The sequence below is a fragment of the Falco punctatus genome (assembly GCF_963210335.1).
Source record: "Falco punctatus genome assembly, chromosome: 16".
In the NCBI taxonomy this organism is placed as follows: domain Eukaryota; kingdom Metazoa; phylum Chordata; class Aves; order Falconiformes; family Falconidae; genus Falco; species Falco punctatus.
Window position 1 is genome coordinate 5157923 of NC_137596.1, and position 19566 is coordinate 5177488.

At 54.4% G+C, this 19566-nt stretch overlaps 1 protein-coding gene across 5 annotated transcripts in view; it reads right to left on the reverse strand.

Moving 5' to 3' along the window:
• IGSF9B (immunoglobulin superfamily member 9B) overlaps nt 1–19566 on the reverse strand; it is a 69784-nt gene continuing 50218 nt past the window's right edge. For 4 of the 5 annotated variants that reach the window (XR_013924006.1, XM_080366529.1, XM_080366524.1 and 1 more), the window contains one exon: nt 1–19566. This exon is cut by the window's right edge. The gene's annotated coding sequence lies outside the window, so the exon portion shown is untranslated. The other variant, XR_013924007.1, reaches the window with a different exon arrangement.

The following is a 19566-nucleotide window of genomic DNA, read 5'->3' on the forward strand; positions in this document are numbered from 1 at the left end:
AGCTGGGCTCATTAGCAGCTTCAGGGGCAGCGCAGGGGTTGGGGGGGACGGGGGACACAGAGCCCACCAACCCAAACCCTGCTGGCACCAAACTCTGATTTTCTTCCTCTGGGAATCTGGGATTAATTTGTTATTCCTGCAGCCCCCAGGTTGGGACACATCGGGAGCTCCCCAGGGAGCTGGGCAATGCCTGGGCACACTTGGGGACACTGAGTGACACCAAACACAAGCCCTACACTGGCAATGTACGGGGTGGGTATTTTGTGGAACACTTCGCGGTAACCCCAAAGCCCAGCCAGTTTCTTTTTTGCATGGGGCACACACAGAGGGGTCCCAAGGTACAGGGTGAATATCAGCTTTTTATTTCCCTGGAGCCTTGCAGCCGCTCTGGGGCACCCCACAGCAGTTTGGGGAGCGATTTGCACATTGCGGCTCTCTCCCGGAGGGGAAAAAAAAAAAAAAAAACAACAGAGGGAAAAAAACACCAAAATCCTCTTTGCTGGCACAGCACAGCCAAGCAAAGGCGGCTGCACGCAGCAACAGTTGCACGTGCCTATTTAAAAAACTAACACACACCTTTACAATTGTAGCTAAAAAAATGTAGAAAACGAAACGAGAAAGAAAAACACCACTCACCCGCCGGCTCCTCCACATCCTCAGGCTCTCCCAGCGTGCAGCAACCCCCCACCCCCCCAGGGGCTACTGGGAGCCCCCAGCCAGGGGCAGAGGGCAGGGCTGTGGCAACGACCCCAGATTGCCTGCAGCTGGGCAGCCCCAGCTGAGCCCCTGCTGCCTTTGCTAGCAAGTAAAAAAAAAAAAAAAAACCCGCATCTGCAGCCCTGGAAGGGGTTTGGGGGGGGGGTGATATTTCCATGGTTTTTTTCCACGGTGCAAAGAGCTGCTCCCTGAGTTTAGCATGCATTTGTTAGTGAGAGGCTCAGTTTTCCACAAGCAAAGTGATAGGGCTGGGGGTTGGGGGGGTGTGTGTGTGTGTGTGCGGCTTGCACTTGGCCCTGAAAATGGGCTGACCCCCCCGGTGCACCCCCTGCCAGCAAGAAAAAATTGCATTACAACAAAAAGCATGGGTGTAGCACCCCAAAGGGACCCTGAAAACCCCTAGTAAGGCCGAAAATGCAAAGAGCTTATCCTCAAGTTTATCACGCATCGACTAGTGAGAGGCTGTTTTTCAGGAGCAAAGTGATAAGGCTGGGGGGCGGGGGCACTCAGGGCTGGTCCCTGAAAAGGGGCTGCCCTCCTGCAATCCCCCAGGCATAGCCCCCCTGAAAGCAAGAAAAAACTGCATCACAGTAAAAAGCATGGGAGTGTCACCCCAAGGGGACCCCAAGAGCTGCAAATGCAAAGAGCTGACCCTCCACTTTATCACCCATTTATTAGTTGGAGGCGGGTTTTTTACAAGAAAATAGGGTTGGGGAGGGGGGGGGGGGCTTCGATTTTGCCTGCAGCAATTCCCTGCCAGGCAGCTGACAAAGGGTGCAAGCCCACAGTCCTTGCCCAGACCTGGAGATTTGAGGTGCTGGGGGGGACCCCAAAGCCACAGGCTCCCCTATTACAAAGATGCTGTAAAATGACAACAGGAGAAGCACAGAGAAATGGGGGGACCCCTGCAACTAAAAGCCCTTTGGGAGGGAGGGGGGCTAGGGAGCACATCCCCCCTGCACACAGTGGGTGCTGGAGCCGGGGGGGTGCACACCCCACCGGGGTCAGAGCTGGCCCCAAGGGGTGCTGCAGCCCCTGGGGAGCCCATGCAGGGCCCCCCCACAGCCACCCTACTCGAAAGCTCACCCAAAACCACACCAGCAGGGATATTTTCCTGCCAGTTTGCAATGCAGCCTTTGTGTCTCTCAGAAAAACAAAAGCCCCGAAGAAACGCAATTAAAATATTATAATTATTGGTGGTGGAGTATTTGCTTTTATCGGCTCCTATTTAAAAAGATGCAAATAGAGGTGGTTTTAGCATTCCAGTCAGCCTGGCTCCCTCCTACAGGGATGGAAATACTTGGTTTACTCAACTTTGTTGTGTTGATTTTCTAGTTTCCCTTTTATTTTTCTTTTCTTTTTTCTTTTTTTCAGTACTCACACTCCTTCCTTGACAGCCTTCCATTTGCTGGCTCTCCTCCCCATGCTCACCCAGAACCGAGCCCTGTACGGGGGGGCTGCACCGAGGGGACACCCCCCCCCCTTGCCCAAAACAGCTGGGCTGGCACTGGTGGGTGCAGGGCTCAGATGGGGAGCAGAGTGCTGGGCTGTGGGAGACAGCCTTGGACACAGGGGGTTGGATGAGGATGGGATGGGATGGGATGGGGATAAACGTGGGATAAGGGTGGGGATGAAGATAAGGATGAGGATGGGTTTGGGGATAAGGATGGGGATGGGGTTAGGGGGTGTTTGCAGGTGAAGCAAGGCAAGGGCTCAGCTGGGGCAATTGCAAGCCAAAACCACCCTCCTCTGGCCAAAGCCCCCCCACCTACAGGGTGCTCGACAGCCCCAGGCCCCTCCCCAGAGCCCCTCCAGAGCCCAGCACCACAGACCCCACACAGGACTGGACACCCCAGTGCAGTGTACAGTGTGCTGCGTACAGCGTGTGGTGCTGGGCTCACATGCACCAAGCATCCTCCTGCTTCTTTGCTTTTCATCAGTGTTAGAGATGACAAAGCAGGTGACTAAGAGGCCACTAAGAGCCCATGTCCCCGTGTGTCACCCCAGCTCCCCAGCAGTTCCATATTTGTGGCTGGCTAGCATGGAGCCATGCCAGGCTAGTGATGCCCAGACCATGAAGCAAATCTCCCCCCACCGGGGAGCAGAGAGTTGGCTTTATGCTGGGAGCCGTCCCTGGGGACAGGACAAGTTGCACAGAAGAAGGGACCAGGGGACAGGACAGATAAGCACCCCTCAGCTGCCGGCCCCCAGTCCAGCCAGCGATGCTGCCCACCACACTGCGCTGGGGGTCCGGCTGCACTGCACAGTGGCCAGCTGTGATCAAACTGGATTATTTTGGCCGTAGGAGGGCAAGGAGCGATGGCATGCTGCTGTACACCCCCGCCAGGGATGGGATGGGTGCTCGGAGCTGGTGGACACTGGGGGAGGCTCATTGCTGTTATTGCCATGTCTTTCAAAACTCAAATTATCGTGCTTTGTGGTAGGACCTTTGAGGTGCAGGCTGCATAGCCTCAAAGTGGGGCAATGTACGTGCTGGTTTTGTCATTGCTGGAGCTTGCTGTGGAGCCTAAACTTCTCCTGCTGCACCTCAGTGTGATTGCTCTAGTATTTTCTTTTCCCTCTCCTCTCCCAGCACCTCCTAACCCAGGTGGGACAAGTTCCCCCCCATCCCCGCAGGAACACAGACCCATGCTGCCCACCTCCCTTCCCTACCCAGCATTAAAAGAAGGGCCCTGGGAGATCCCACACTGGATACTCACAACCCCTCACCAGCACCACCCATTATAAAAAAGCAAATTTCTGCAGGATTCTGGTTTTCAGAGCTCAAGAAGAAGAAGAAGAAAAAATAAAAGCCAACATCAGCAAAAAGAAAGGTCTTTGCCCTTCATTACACTCACAAAGCAGCTTCATCCATGTCCAACCACCCCCTCACAATGCAGTACATAGCTACTGAGGCTAATTAACTCACTAATTAAAGATTAGAGCACTGTTGTTGTTTTTTCCCCACAGGGACAGTCTTAAATGCAATCCTGCTAAGTATTATACAATGTGGTAGTGGTGGCTGTGGCCATCGGGTTGGGTTTGGAAAGGGCATTGCAACCTACAGAGGGTGGGCAGAGCTCGGCAGGACACACAGCTTCCAATTCCTTGTCCTTTGCACTTATTTTGGGAAAACAGAGAGCAAAAGGCAGGGAAAATGGTCGTGCGGGTCGCTGGGGGTACACCCTGGCTGCATCGTTCCCACCCTCTAGCTCTGGGTGCTGGTGTTAAGGCAGAACAGTTGAGTAAGGAGACGATACCACAGGGGGAATGTGATTAGAAATAACAGGTGAAACCAATTCCCTCCCCTTCTCCCCCCGCCCCTCCTCCCTCCAAGACCAGAAAATTGTGAAAAAAAACCCAGTGTTTTGTGAAGTTTCAGACAGGCAGGGGGAACCAGTGTGGGCAAAACCCTGCAGGAGAGCGGTGGGGGCAAAAGGGGGAGCACAGTCGGGCTCCGGCTGCTCACCCCAGCTCGGGGGGTCCCAGCAGCATCCCCCCCTATGCCCGAGTACTCCCCCCAGCCCCTTTCCCCTTGCTCTCACTCCCTGCATAACCTCAGGGCAGTGCTGAGTAAGGCTCTTGTCCTGTGTTATTAAGTTTACCTCGACCGTAAAACCCACAAGATTATAAAAATGCAGAAAAGGCCATTTGCTCCTCACCTCCTTCGTCCTTTATTTTGCACTTTCGATCAGATTCCGGAACAGCTGATTCATTTCCTTGGTTCTCACCCATTTTGGTGCTGGGCTCTCCTGCCAGAGGGGGCTCCCCCGGCCCTGACCCCTGAGGTGGGGGAGCCCACCCAAACCCCACTTGTCTCCTAAAACTAGCCCCTCTCTGGGAGCAGAAACACTGGCACGTTTTCGTGGCAGCAGCAGTCCGGCTCAAAGCCCCTAACAACCATCCTGAGCCACAAAGCAACAGGCTGACATAAATGAATCATACCAAGTCTTTCTTCTTTTTATTTCTCTATTGTTTGCCCTTGTTGTGGAGAAATCTATATTTTAACCCTAATTGTCTCCCGGTGGTAATGATTAAGGCATGGCTGGGTGATTTGCATTACAAATGCCACAGGGCTTTTGGTCCAGCCCTGATGAATCCCAGGCTGGGTGTCCAAAGCCCATTAACGTATTCTTGTAAATGCCTCGCTGGAGAAGAAAGCTTCTCGCTCCTCCAGTGGTCACCACTTCTTGTTCCCCACCAAGCAGCACCAAAGAGGGGCAAGGCAGAGACTCTCAGAGTTTTTGTTTTTCCCTTGGGGCAAGGGAATCAGCCTGGAGCTGCTTTCCTATCTCCTCTCATCGTTGCAGCAGGAGAGCTTGGTGCTGGAAAAGGTGCTGGCCCAGACCACCCTCGCTTGGCTTTGGTCACAGTTTCAAGTATTTTCGCAGGCTGGAATTAGCTGTAGTAATTCAGGAGCGAAATCTCTACTGGGGGAACAAACACAGCTAACCCAGGGCGAGGCGATGTGCTTTCAAGTCATCCCTCTGAGTCATCTCTCACACATCTGAGGGGATGCTCTGCCAGACACACACATACCAAGCCTGTCTGTCTTACACGTTTCCTTCCCCTGACAGCTGCGAGCACATCGCTCCAGCACCCCTCTGCTATCTGCAGTTACTACATGAAGGGGCAAGCAGTTCTGCTGCAGGCAACAGCCCCAGGGGTTTAATGCAACTTCTCCTAATACATTAGGGATGGCTTTTGCTGTGCAAATCTTCCCAGCAGCTCTACATGGAGCAGGAGGGCCGTTCTTCCCGCAGCTCACCTCCCGCTGAAATGAGATGTTTGCCCTGCCTGGGGATGTGGGGATGCTTTCCCCAACAACTTTCTCGCTGGTCCCCAAAAACATCAGTCATGAAGGAGCAGAGCAATACCAGCTAGCCAAGAGCCCTCCATCCACCACCCCAAGAAGCCATCAGCTCTCACCTCTGGCTTCCCAGGGGCTGTAAGCACATATACACACGGTGGTGGTTAATACAGCCTCCCGAGCAGGGGAAAACCCAAAATAGATTTTGTTGGGGGAATTTAAAAGTTATATTTGGAATTAAACACAATAGAACAAGATCATTACATAGCCAAAATACCTATCTAAAAAAAATATTTTATATGAAAACGGCATATTAAAATAATTCCCACGAGGAATCGCACAAAGCAGCAAAAAATTTGAGAGTGGAAACAAGTTTGTAAATAATGAATATGTATTAGGGGAAAAAAATGAAATATATTCACTTAGAAAGTAGAGTAGTTGCTAGGCTGGTAAGTATCAGTCTATAAAGATCAAATTGCAGCAGAGCCCTAGTTTATTTAGTCTTATGTGAGGTTTTGTAAAGGCTCCGTCCAACTCACTCAGCAGCTCCATAGATGGAGTTTTCCATTATTGTTTTGCAGATTAAAAAACACAGGCTGCTAGTTGAGGAAGGACATTAACCTTCTTTTTTATTACTTTTGATAAAATTACATAACCAGTTTCATTATATTTTCACATCTCAATGAAATGAGCAGTTCTGCTGGGCTTTACACATTCCCCTGCAGCATGTGAAACTTAGCAGTGTTGTTACAGGTTATGAGACCCCAGAAAGAAAAAAAAAAGAAAAAAAAAAAAGTCAAAGCATGTGTATCTTTATTCACATTTCTCAAAAAATGCAAAGAGCCACACAAAAAGGATAGAAAACCAGTGCGCACATACAAGAAAACAAGTCTTGTGAGTTGGAATAAATTAAAGAGGGTGATGCAAATCCTGCTAGAAATCACCATTTGGAAAAGGAAAGGAAAAAAATCATGTCTCTTGACATTAAGAGCTAAAAAACACACCCCCACCTCAAATTAGTTTTGGATCCACCGCCTTCCCAGCAGGCAGGGCGGCTCATAGCCCATACCAGAGTCACGCTGCATCCCTAGCTGCATTGCCTACTGCAGCCCCAGGGCTGCCCTGACACCCCCACTCCCACCGCCACCCCCAGGGAAACAAAACCCAGCTTCCACCAACACCACCCAGTCCCACCCCATTCCCAGGAAGAAATACCACCAGCAAACAACTGAAGAAAACCTTCAGGTTTGCTAAAAACAAGGAGGAAAACCAAATACATACATCTATTTTAAAATTACATGAGTTTGGGGCTGTTCCATCACGCAGCACAGAGCAGCCTCCCCAGCACAGGACACACCGCATCCCTCCAGCCCCACCACCCCCCCCCCCCCAGCAGCCCCACCTGAGCCAAGCTCTGCCTGGAAAAGAAACTTCCCAAAAGCTCTTTCCTTGCCCAATGTGAGCCAAAGCACCACAGAGCCGAGCCAGAGCACTGCAGCAGCAAGAAGCAGGACCCCCACACAGCACCATCACTGAGAGCATCCCTCGGAGTGTGGCTAATAAAGGCGAGGAGGAATTTCCCCCCTGTTCCTCATCGAAGCTGATTAGCATGAACCACTAACGAGCCTCAGTCAGCTGTGGGATTGGGTCTCTGCCTTTTGCTGCAATGGGAATGTTGCCGATTCAGCTCCCCCCACCCCGCGCCCCAAAATCCTAGCTGGGGAGAGGGCAGCGAAAAAGGCAGCGCCTCACCCCAAAAGCTGGAGGAGAGCAGCAGGGTGCAGCATCTGGGGAGATTTGCCCCCCCCTCCATCAGCTCACCTCACCTCCTGCACTGCAAAGTTTGCCCAAGCCCCAATCCCACTCTATATTATCCCAAAATACGGAGCTTTTGGGGTCACAGAGAACAAAGGGACATGGTGTGGGGCATCTCCCAAGGGTTTCATGAGGGGACAGAGAACCCGTATCTGTTTGCACAGGAGGAGGACACACACGAGTGCCACCAGCCCTGAGCGATCCCAGTGCTGCTCTCAGGTCCAAGTTGGATGCATCCCACCAGGTCCCCTTGGCTGCAGGGACGGCACCGCGTCTGCCGCAGGGATCTGGGGCTGCGAGCTGGTGCTCTGACCTCAGGGCTCCAGAACAGCCCAGCGCTTGGTTTCATCAAAGCAGAGAGGTCTGAGCATCCAAAGCCCTGAAGCAGGGAGGGGATGGGAATAAAGAGGGCTTAATAAGGCTGGCACCTATTTATTGATTGCATTTGAAACAAAACATTACAGTTTGCATGGAAATGAACTTCAGTCCTATCTGAGCCCGTGGAGAGGGGCCAGCTCCTCCTGCTGCTGGTAGCACCACAGAGAAGTGACAGCTCTGCGTACGAGTAGCCACGCAAACACAGGCACATCTGGAAATTCAGCATTGCTGGAGGAAGCGGGAGGCTGAGCCAAGCCCGTCTCGTGCCGCAGCGTTAGGAAACAGCCCGTCCTTGCTAGCTCTGCGAAACGGGCGCTGCTGCGCGGGCTTCGCCTGTTGCTGTTGGTGAACGTAAGGGCAGATCTGATATCCATAAATCAACATATTACTCATTTTCAAGCATTGCAGCCTGACAGCTGTTACATGAGCACATTGTTAGGAACTGTCAGGGAGTGATACATAGTGCCTTTTACAACATATGTTGACTTTTATCTAATGTTGTTCCATAATTAGCCCCAGGGAGCAGGAATCTGGGCAGCCGGCTGGCTGTGTGATCTCGGCTAACCTTTCCTGCCGGGGAGAGAAGGGCAGAGCTGGGAGAGCTGCGAGCCAGGGATGGTTCGATGGATGCAGGAGAAGGCAGGTGGAGTGCCGAGGTGAGTGGTATGCGCTGCCCATCACCCAGGGATGGAGGGGGTCCTGTTCCCTTCCCAGGTCCCTAAGTGTTTTGGAGCCATCATAAGAGGTAAAATAAAGCCTCAAGGAGTTGGGAGCTTTTCTCCTGGGTGGAGCCCTGAACTTCAAGCTCAAAACAGATTGGTGGCCCTGGGGGTTTGGGGTGAGGAGGGGACCCAGGGATACTTCTCCCATGCATGGAGGGAGAGGGAAGGCAGGGATGATTTACTGACTGGGATAGTAGATAAATGAAGGAGCAGATGGTGGAGTTAATGAGTGGAAAGGGTAGATGGATGGACAAAGAGATAACAGAAAATATGATAACGGATGGTTGTGCTTCCACCCGGCTGAGGACGAACGTGCTGATGTGTCCTCCCAGCCTGGATCCTCTTTAGGAGCTGGCGATGCTACCCATGGAGGACAGGCTTTCACGACAAGCTACTGGAAAAGCTGGGAGCAGGACCCTGTCCAGCCAAGCAGGAGAGGGCTCTGGTTCCTCTGCAGCAGCACAGCCACACCCAGCGTCTCCCCTCAGTCCAAACACGATGTGATGATCCTGCCTGAGCTGGGCAAACCAGGGCAGGACCCAGCTCCCCAGACCATGCAGATGACTCTCCGGCATGCCAGGGCTGTGTTGCTCTCAGGCACATGAACACCCAGCAGCCCACAGCCACCTGGACCAGCCATCCCTGTCACCCTTTGTAAGCATCTTTGCTGTCACCAAAAATTATTACCCCTTCTCTTTGAAATATTCCCAGGCTCCTGCTCCAGTAAAACAAGCATCAGAGTACTCAGAAGATGTTGGTCTTTATAAAGCAGCACTCAGCTCTGTGGTTTCATCCCAGAGGACTGCTGGGCTATGGGAGGGGGACCCTGTCCGACTGCAGCAGCCTCCCGGCCCCCTGTGCTGTTTTCCCTTCCTCGCCGCAGCTGCCCGAGCTTGAAAAACAGGAGAGGAAAATAAATCAATAAGACATAAAGATAAATATGCTTTTCAGCACTTGCATGTTGCAGCCGATTCCTCTGGACGTGCCGTGGTGGCTGCATAATTCATAAACTCGCCAGTAATATGCAAATGGTGCAGCTCCCGCCAGGCTGGCCCAGGCGGGCCAAGCTCTCCTCGCCAGCAGCCGCCACGTCGGGGGGCAGGCAGCAGCAAACACACCGAAAGGATGAGAGGTGCTGAGCCCCCCTGGTGCGCAGCGCTGGGGTGCAGAGCTGCCGCTGGGGTAATGGGCTGGTTGGCAGGCTGGGCTCCAGTGGGTGCGTGGATGCCATCCATCGCTTCCTGCTGAGCTGCAACGCACATTGTTTTGGTGGGGTGGGGGGGGAGAAAATATTCCCTCCCCCTTTTTGCGTGCAGCCCGCCCTGCTGCAGCGCCCCGTGTCACCCCACGGGGCTCCCCAGGGTTTCAGGGCTGGATCCGCACGCTGACACGTCGGTGGGGGTATGTCCAGCGTGATGCTTATTCCCACGCAGGCTGGGTGCCTGAGGAAATCCTCCTTTTGGGGCATGAAGCACTCATGGACTGCGGGACCCTGCTGGAGAGTGAGCCAGGAGCAGCCCCAGGTCTGGAAGATGCTGGAGACAGAGGCATAGCTCAATCCACAAAAATTACCCTGGCCAGCCCCACAGCCAAGCACAGACCTGCTCAGCCACTATCCATTTCCAAATCTTCAAGGCAGCGCTTTATCTCCACCCTACAACAGCCATTTCCATTGACGTCTCCTAGGATAAACCCCAGCCAGCACGTGAGAAGCTCTTACAAAGCAGTTGATAAAATCCTACACACTTGCCTAACGCCAGGCAGTCCATCAGCCAACTCCCCCGCAGCGCAGCACGGGCACCAAGCGGGGATGGGCAGAGATGAGCAGAGCAGAGCTGCACAGCCCCCCCAGGCCCTCTCACTGCCGGGTTGCTGCTCTTTTACTGGCCAAATAATTTTTTTTTCTCCAGATTTTTACATGGTTCCCCTCACACTGGATGAATGGAAGGTGCAGGGATGAGCCAGCAAAACAGCTCCTCGGAGGTGCTGCACGCCCGTGAAACCAGGGGGGTCATGCCACCACGTCAGGGACTGGATGACATCCCCCATCAGACATCAACCCTGCCCCAGGGAGCCCATCTTCACCCCACAGCCACCACCGATGGGTCTGATCTGGGTTTTTAAAGAAGAGGATTTGCGAGGCATCTCCTCCCAATCTTTCAGACAAACACAGCCAAGAAGGAAAGTGCCGGGCTAAGACCTTGATGCAGCAGAAGGGCAAGAAAACCTACCAGCTTTCATGAGAGATTAGGGCAAACGTAGTTGCGTCTTAAGCTACTAAAGGCTTATAAAAGCCCTGAAGAATATACTGCACACCTTGGAAAAACCTTCCAGGGCTTCACTAAGAAAAGTCAATTTAAAGTTAGAGTGCAGCCTCCTTCGGTAGAGAGGCGTTCCCTGGAAACAGCAAGCCTGGCCTGCTGGAGAGGAGAGCTTTTCAGGGAAAAAAGGGCTCTGGGTCCTCTGCACCAAGCCATGGTCCAGCTCTGCTCGCCCAGGAGCAAGTGCCAGTCTTCGTTACAGCCAGGAGCAAAGGGGGTTAATATAAAACAACACCGGCTTCTCAGATGACAAAATATTAAGTCATCTTAACAGCATAGCATCGAGCTGCCAAAGTGGGGGGGATGAAAAAGGTCTGTGCCTCATCTAACCCCACTGAATCGCTGGTCAGCTGAGAAGGGCAGATCCAGCCCTTAAAAGGGTTTGTGGTCCTTGCATGAGCATCCACTCCAGCATCCCTCAAGCAAATTCCACTGTGTATTCCCTAGGAGAAATACACAGAGGATGAGACCGTGGCAAGAGGGCAAATCCAGGGTCAGGGAAATAAAAATATAATAATAATAAAAAAAAAAAAAAAAAAATCAAGCATCTGCTGGACAGCAAGGCTGGAAACCAAAGCACAAACACCAAATACGTCTGCAAGATGCAGGCAAAATTTTTAATTTTGGAAACTGGCAAAAGATTTGAGATGGCTGGAGAACAGTCAGCACTTCTTTCCATGCCTGGAGGAACTGACAAACTTTGCATAAACAATTTTCCTTCCCCCTGATCTGGAAAGGCTGCCACCAAGCATCAGAAGAGGCCAGCACCAGTGCCTTGCCCAGCAGCTGACTTGGAGAAAGCCAAACGCAGCAGGATCCCTGGAGAAATGACATTAATGGCCCAAGAGCAGCGGGAAGCGGGTCATGCAATGGGAGAGGGCTCAGCAGCATCTGCCCCAAGCGCAGCTTCTGCTTTCTGGTCTGGGGACCCTGGGCTGCCTCCTAACCAGCAGCCCTCAACCCAGCCATCCTGAGCCACACAGGCAAACGTATTTCCCTGCCAGGTTAAATGCCATCCACAGGAAACAAGGTGGAGGAATTAAAAATAATAGCCTGCCACAGGCAAGCCCCCACAGACTGTGCCAACCCCAGACGTGCGCTGGCACCAGCTTATTAACGCGATGCCTTTGCCTCAGCCAGGCACCAGCTCCGGCATGAGAGAGGGATACCAGGAACTCGGTTTGTGTTTGCCTAAGCCAAGCAAAAAATCTAACCAAACATGGCATCAGGGCTTGGAGGAGCTGGGGATGGGGCTGGAATATAAAGCACGGCTGCTTCCCGCAGATCAGAGGGCAATATTAATAAACCTGTGGACAGGAACTAGAGGATCAGCTGGTAATATTGATAAATGTAAAGCAAAGACAAAGCAGCCAGGGAATATTGGACAGTAATGTTGATAAAAATGCAACGGGGACCTCCTTGACACCAGGCTGCAGGCAGCCCTGCCATCGCAAGCACCACAGCCACCAGCCTGCTTCCCAGGCGAGGGATGGCACAGGGCATCCCAAAGAGCCTCACAGCTCAGCATGGGGTGAATTTTGGCCTGACAGGCTGTTGCCCCCCAGACCTGCCACCCTGCATGTCACAGAAGCGAGGAGGCACGGGCACAGCACCTGGCATCAAGCCTGAGCTAGGAGCTGGGGCTACCCAGGGGGACAGGGAGCAGGGACAGCAGCAGCCAGGGGCTGTGTGTGGCAGCAAAATGGGGTGAGCTGGGGGCACACTGCACTGGAGATGCTCACTTCTTGCTCCATCGGCTGCAAGGATGTGTGCAGGTGCAGCAGAGCTGGGGCTGAGGGTGGAGCGCAGGGCAAGAGCAGCACGGAGGGGATGGCACAGCCTCCACAGCTCTTTGCCTTCCCAGTTACCTGCAGTCCTTCACCGCATCTCGAGCTTGAGAGATGGAAAATTTTCTCCCACCCTTGTACAGTCTCTTTTGGAGCAAAGGAGCTGGTGGCAAAGGCACAGCTGGGACTCAGTGCGGAAATCCAGCACAAAGCCACCTCTCCATCTGCAAGGGACCTCCCGCAGCCGCTACCCAGCCTTGTCCTGGGCACCACACAACTCCCATTTTCCAGCAGGAGAAGGTACGGGGAGCAGGACAGGGGTCCCTTGGAGCCTGCCTGGGTGCTTGGCTCAGAGCCACCCCCCACCAAACACAGCGCAGCCCCCCCAGCACCCAGCCCTGCCTGTCTGCACAGCTCCCAGGGGAGGGACATCGGCCACCAGTGACCTTGGGTGTCCCTGAAGCCCCTCTTGCAGGGATCAAGCTCCCATGGCTGCGCACCCACTGCTCCGTCCCCTCACAGCACTGCTTCCAGCCACCCCTCTGCAGCCCCCCTGCCAGCAGCATATCTGAGCCAGGGGATCAGAAAGAGCCACGGAGTGCATTTTAAATAAAAGATCGCATCTTTCAGAGCTATTGGAGTGATGATTTAAACATGAAGTCAAAGCCAGTAACAGTGTTGTCAGAGCCATAGAGGTAACGCCAATCCCTAATTCACTGATGGGCAGTAACCGTGCCCCCAGCCAGACCTACCTGCGGTGGGCACGGTGCTCTCCCCTGGGGAGGCAGGTACATCCCCTCACCTTGGTGCAACCTCCCTTCTCCCTGCCAGCATCACCCCCCACCAGGGGAGCAGAGGTTTGGCCACCACCAGGGCTGGGAAAGAGGCAGGGGCCAGATCCAGAGCCCCACTGGAGCAGAATGCTGCTGGGCTCTGGGAGCCAAAACACAATTGTTAACCTGGGGAACGCTGGAAATGCCTTGGCTTGTCGGCGACTGCAGCCCAAGTCATCTTCTCAGCTCTCGCACCCTTGGAAAGAGCCCAACCCACTCCAAGAAGTCCTAGCTCTCCCTGTGGGGCTTAAAAGCCCTGCCAAGGGACACCTGTGTGACTGCCCCCCCAGCCCCCTCAGCACAGCTGAGCCCCCCACCTGTGGCGGCTGTAGTGGGGGTTCACAGCTGCCATGCATTCCAGCACTCCCCCACCCCAGCAAGCACCCTGCATCCCTGCAACACCCAGCCCCTCCAGCCCGTGACCCGCACACCCCTTCATCAGCTCCTGCAGCATCACTGAGCGACATGAACGTGGGGGTCACAGCTCAGCAACCTCCTATCTGCCTGCTCATTTAATGCAGCACGGATCAGTTCCCCCTGCAACATAGGATCCAGAGGCCGGGGGGGGCTGGCTCCCCGTCTCACACCTTCTCCTCCCGGCAGGGCTTCATCAAGCCTGGAGCAGAGCCGGATTTGAGCACCTTAATGGCCGTAATGAGTCCTGAGCAGCCCGGCTGGGCGGGTTCATGAGGGGCAGCATCCAGGCTCTGCCCACCCTTGCCGGGGTGCAGGGTGTTGCGGCACGAGGGTCTGCAGTCCCTGTGCCCACAGAGCAGAGGTACGTGGGGTCCGTGTGGGAATGCCCGGGGTAAGCCGGGAGAGGCAAGGGGCTGCCCTTGGCAGTTTTGGGGAGTGGTGTGTGGAGAAAGGTGGCCGGTGAGGGATGTGCAAGTGGCCATTCCCTGCATCCCTGCTCACTGAGGGGATTTAACTGGGAAGCCCCAGAACTGGTACCCAGAGATGCTGAGTGCCCCGAGCTGCATCCCCAGCACGCAGAGGGGTGCGAGGGCAGCCCACCTTCCTGCAGATCATCATTGCAGGGAGGCTGGGGGGGGGACTCCTTGGGGATGCCAGCACCAGGGGGGGCAGCAGGGATGACCCAAGGGAAAGCAGGCAGACAGGCAGAAAGATGCAGCCCCTCCATCCCGCCCCGCTAGGGGATTCCCGGAGGGCAGAGATCTGGAGGCGGTCGAGGTGGCCTCTTCTCCCTGCCTCCTCGCCACCTCGCCTCTGCCGGCGCTGGGAGCTGCCGAGCCGGCACCGCCACCTCGTGGCACAGCCACCGGCAAGGCCAGGGACAGTGCGGCACCGCGCACCGCGCACCGCGCACCGCCCACTGCACACCATGTACTGTGCACCGCACACTGCACCGCACACCATACACCGTGCACCGCACACCATGTACTGTGCACCGCACACCATACACTGTGCACCGCACACCATGTACTGTGCACCGCACACCGCACACCATGTACTGTGCACCGCACACCATACACTGTGCACCGCACACCATGTACTGTGCACCACACACTGCACCGCACACCGTGCACCGTGCACAGCACACCATGTACTGTGCACCACACACTGCACCGCACACCATACACTGTGCACAGCACACCGCGCACCACGTACTGTGCATCATACACTGCACCGCACACCATACACTGCGCACCACACACCGCACACTGTGCACCGCACACCGCACACTGTGCACAGCACACCATGCACTGTGCACCACACACCATGCACGGTGCATCGCACACTGCACACCACACCATACACCATACACTGTGCACTGCACACCATGCACCGTGCACCGCATACCACACACTGTGCGCTGTGCACCACACACCATACACCATACACTGTGCACAGCACACCGCATACCGCACACTGTGCATCGCACTGCACCCACACTATACACCATACATTGTGCACCACACACTGCACACCACGCACTGTGCACCGCACACCATACACTGTGCACGACACACTGTACACTGTGTACCACACACCGCACACCACGCACTGTGCATGACACACCATGCACTGTGCACAGCACACCGCACACCATGCACTGTGCACTGCACACCATGCAATCCTGGACAAGGCACGCACTCCATCGGTGTACAAAGACTTTATTAGCAGTGGAGCTGCCTCCGGATGAATCAGTGCTGAAAAGGTGGCAAAAAACTTCAAAAGTAAAGAGGAGCGGAGAATGGGTCAGCCTGGGTAGAAGAACAGGGAGAGAAAGGGGAGCTGCAGCAGCAGGTGGAGTGGGCTCCCTGGTCTCAGGGGAGACAGTGAGGGACCCAGCTCGCTGCCCAGCCTCACCCTGTCAGGTGGGTTGGGGGTCTCTTACCTCCGAGTCATCACTTGAAGCAGGACCTCGGCATTGGTGGTGGGCATTGGCATTGGGCACGGTGTCCAGCTTGGCTTGGAGTGACAGCTGGGACATGCTGCAGCAAGCCAGGGTTAGGGGGGTGCGTGGGACCCCCTGCCCCCGGCAGGCAGCCGGGACCAACCGGCCCTTTCCCCTTGCAGGGGATGGGGGTTTGAAGCCCGTGGGCTTTACTTCCCAGGAGCGGGGTGAATGAGAGCCTGGGCTTCACCTCGCCAAGGGCCAGCAAGCCAGAGCACACACCGTCTCTGGGTGAGGGGAGCCCCAGGGGACGTGGCAGCCCCCCCCGCGGCTGTGTTTGGGGATACTCACAGGTTTTCCATTTGCTCCAGCCCTGCCTGCACTGCCTCGTCCCCTGGCATGCTCAGCATGCAGCAGACCTGGGTCTGGCTGCAAGAAACACACCGGGTGTCCCCTGAGGTGCTGCAGCCGCCACTGCTGAGCTCCCCAGCCTGGGGCAGTGGCATGTCCCACCCTGTCCCCAGCAAGTCCCAGTGGGCACCACCAGGCTTTACCTCTGCCTCAAGAGCTGGATCATGGTCCTGTCCTCCAGGAAGGAGTGGCTAAGTGACCGTCTCAGTCCGCACGCAGTGAGAGCTGCATTATCCTGCCGAAAGGAGAGGGGGGTGAGGTGTTCGGGGCCTTGGCACAGGGTGCAGAGACCCTGGGCATGGCACTGACAAAGGGTGGCTGAATCCTGCTGCCTCCAAGGGTGCAAATGGGAAGGTTTCTCATCCAGGGGTGTGTTTAATCCCAAAGAATCCCCTGGGACCTCCTCCAGGCCCTCCCAGCTGCACCTCCCTGAGCCCCCGGACACTGCCGTGGGGCATGGCCACGCTCAGCCCACAGACCCCAACCTGTGGGTCCAGCCCGCTCGCCGCTAAGCATGCTGGAGGAGCCGATGAGGATTCTGCCCGCTGTGCCACCGCACCAGCTGCCATCCACCTGAAGAAGCTGGAGGTCCCGTTTTCAACCTGCAAAGGCAGAAAAGCCGCCATCAACGTCAGGCACCTCAGCTGGCTCCCCGGGGACCAGGCATTGCATCCTGAGCACCAGCCCTGCCTGGTGTGAAATCCTGGGAAAACCTCACTGGATTTAAATCCCAGGCTCCCCTGGGTTGGCATCGGCATTCGCACGCCTCAGCCTCACCTCGTGCAGCAACTGCTCCATCAGTGAGACCGCTCCCACGTCCACCGCAGGGATACCCTGGAGGAGATGCAGCCACTGAGCGCCCCAGCCACTGCCTGGGGCGGGGTGGTGGTGGAACAAACCTGCTGCAAAGTCCCCAGCACCCCCAGCAAAGCCCCTTCCCCGCCCCAGCGCTTACTGGAGCACTGGCAGAGGGGGAGGCAGCACCCAGCCCTGTCCGTGCTGTGCTGCACACCAGCCAAGTGGAAATGATGGCCCTGGGTGCGCAGCGGCCCCAGCACCGGGCGCCTGGCACATTATGAGGTCAGAGGCAGAACCCTCACCATGGCACCCGCATTCTGGCACGGTGCTCTCAGACACACGGGGCCAAAGGAGGGCTGTGGAGAGCAAATCCCAAGGGTGCAAATCCCAATTCAGGGCACCCACAGGAGCCGAGAGCATGGCACTAGGCTATGGGGCAGGGGGATGTGGGGCGCAACCCTCCTAGGCTTTTTCATAACTCACCCTGTGAGCGTGGCTGAATGGGACAGCAGAGAAGCGTTGCTGAAGGCTGGGGAGACCCTGCAAGAAGCCCTGTGTGGCTGTGTAGCTCAAAGAGCCAGCAGGAGGACATACCTTAGGGTACCCCAAGACAGGGGAGGGTCCCCCTTACATCCCATAGGATGCTCAGGGCAAAGAAAAGCCCAGCATCCTCCCACATCCCAAGGGAGAAGCATCCTCTCCACAAAAGCAGCCCACCTCTTCCCCACAGCCCTTCAAGCCAGATCAATAACATCTACAAGTCAATTTTTTTTAATTTTTTTTTTTTTAGGAAATGTTTATTTATATCAAAATACAAAACATTTCTGAAGCAGGGTAATGTTACATGAGGAGCAAGTTAATCGATTCCAAAACCCATCATTCTCCTACAGCATGGCTAGTTGTAACATTGCAACACTGCCAGAATTTCTTATAGTGGGTACATTGAAATAATAAAAAACAAAACCCAAAAAGTCAATCTATGAACATGCAATGTTACCGGCGATAAATTGTTCAGTACTCAGCAGGCCTTAAAATCCCAACAGGCAGAGACCGAGGGACCAGCTACTCCCAGTAAGGCAGGGCTTCAAACTCGTGTCTTCCAATTTTTGTTGGCTTATTTAGCGTTTACTCGTTAACTGACAACAGTCCAAGAGCCAAAGGGACCCAACTTTCTTGGCAGAGTGGGATTATTGCTTAGCGCTATCAAAGCGGACCCAGCTCCCGGCCATCCCCAGGGAGGATGGATGGGGAAGGGCAGGGACCAGGCTCGCAGGGTGAGAGCTGCGGAGGTCCGGCTGAGCTGGAAGATGTGGAATCCCCCCGGCTGAGAGGGCTCATCGGGTTGTTATCCCCTTAGAATTAAGCTCTGAGTTTGCTGCCTGCGGTGGGGGGCGGGAGGCGTCCCATTAGCACCCAGTTGGAAGGAGAGTTTGGGGTGAGGGACCCCCCACTCACACCCCTCATCACACACCTGGGGAATGATGCTGAAATTTGGCTTCCCCTCCCCATGGTCCCGGACCAGCTTGGGGCAGGGCTGCCGATGCCCAGCATGCTGCCATCGGTCCCTCCTGCTGGCATTTGAGTGGCCTCGGCGAGCACAGAGGCCGAGAGCAACAATACAGATACAGAGAGATTATATAGAGTGCGGAATAAGTTTCGTATAAGGCTTTGGTACAGCACCATCATGTCAGATTTATTTGTAAATCGTTTACAGAAAAAAAAAGCTTACTGAAAAAATAGTGTTTTGTTTCTCTCTTTTTTTTTTTTCTTATTTTTTTTTTGTTTTCTTCTTTTGAGGAACATACCTGAAGTTCAAAAATTAACCCTCTAGTTGCCGTCTGGGCTCCCATCCCATGCTATTTTTGCTGTGTGCCATTTGTAAAACGAAGCAACTCGAACCCAACTCCCACTAACCTGTTACACAGCCCGCCCAGCTCGCAGCGGCCAACGCTTCGCAGTGCACGAGTCAGTAATATCAACACCACAGAGAATCGGCAGCTGATTGCTACTCACTGTTTAGTAAAAATTAAAATCATCGTAATAATAAAAAGAAAAAAAAAAGTCACGACGACAAACATTACGGAACCAGTGGTACTAAAGTTTCCTTTATTGTTATTGTTATTAAAAAAAGTCAGTTCCACTGGTTACCATTGAAACAGCACCAAAGAGCACCCTAACGTGTGTTATACATCATAATACTAGACATTCAAGAAATGGAAACAAGGTTGGATGGTCTAGTCTTTATATCCGTAGGCAAGAAGTTCTTCTTAAAAAGAGGAAAAAGTTGTCTCATGCAACCAGAGACCTGTTGGGTCCGGAAGAAAATCCTGCCTTCAGGAAAAACACTATGGAGTTAGGAGGGAATTGAATCAAGAGCTACCTATGGAGGTCTATGAGGGTTCGGAGACTCTACAAACCTATCAAAGGGGATTAAAAAGTCAGAGCTTCCCAGGAGAGCCAGGGATGCTCCTCTGGGAGAGCTGGAGATGCTCCCTGGGGGATCCAGGGATGCTCCCGTAGGAGCTGGCACACGGGTGCGATCTCCAAAGGCCCAAAGGATAGCTCGAGTAACTTACGGCAACATAGGTGTGCCCACAAGGATTTAAGGGCTT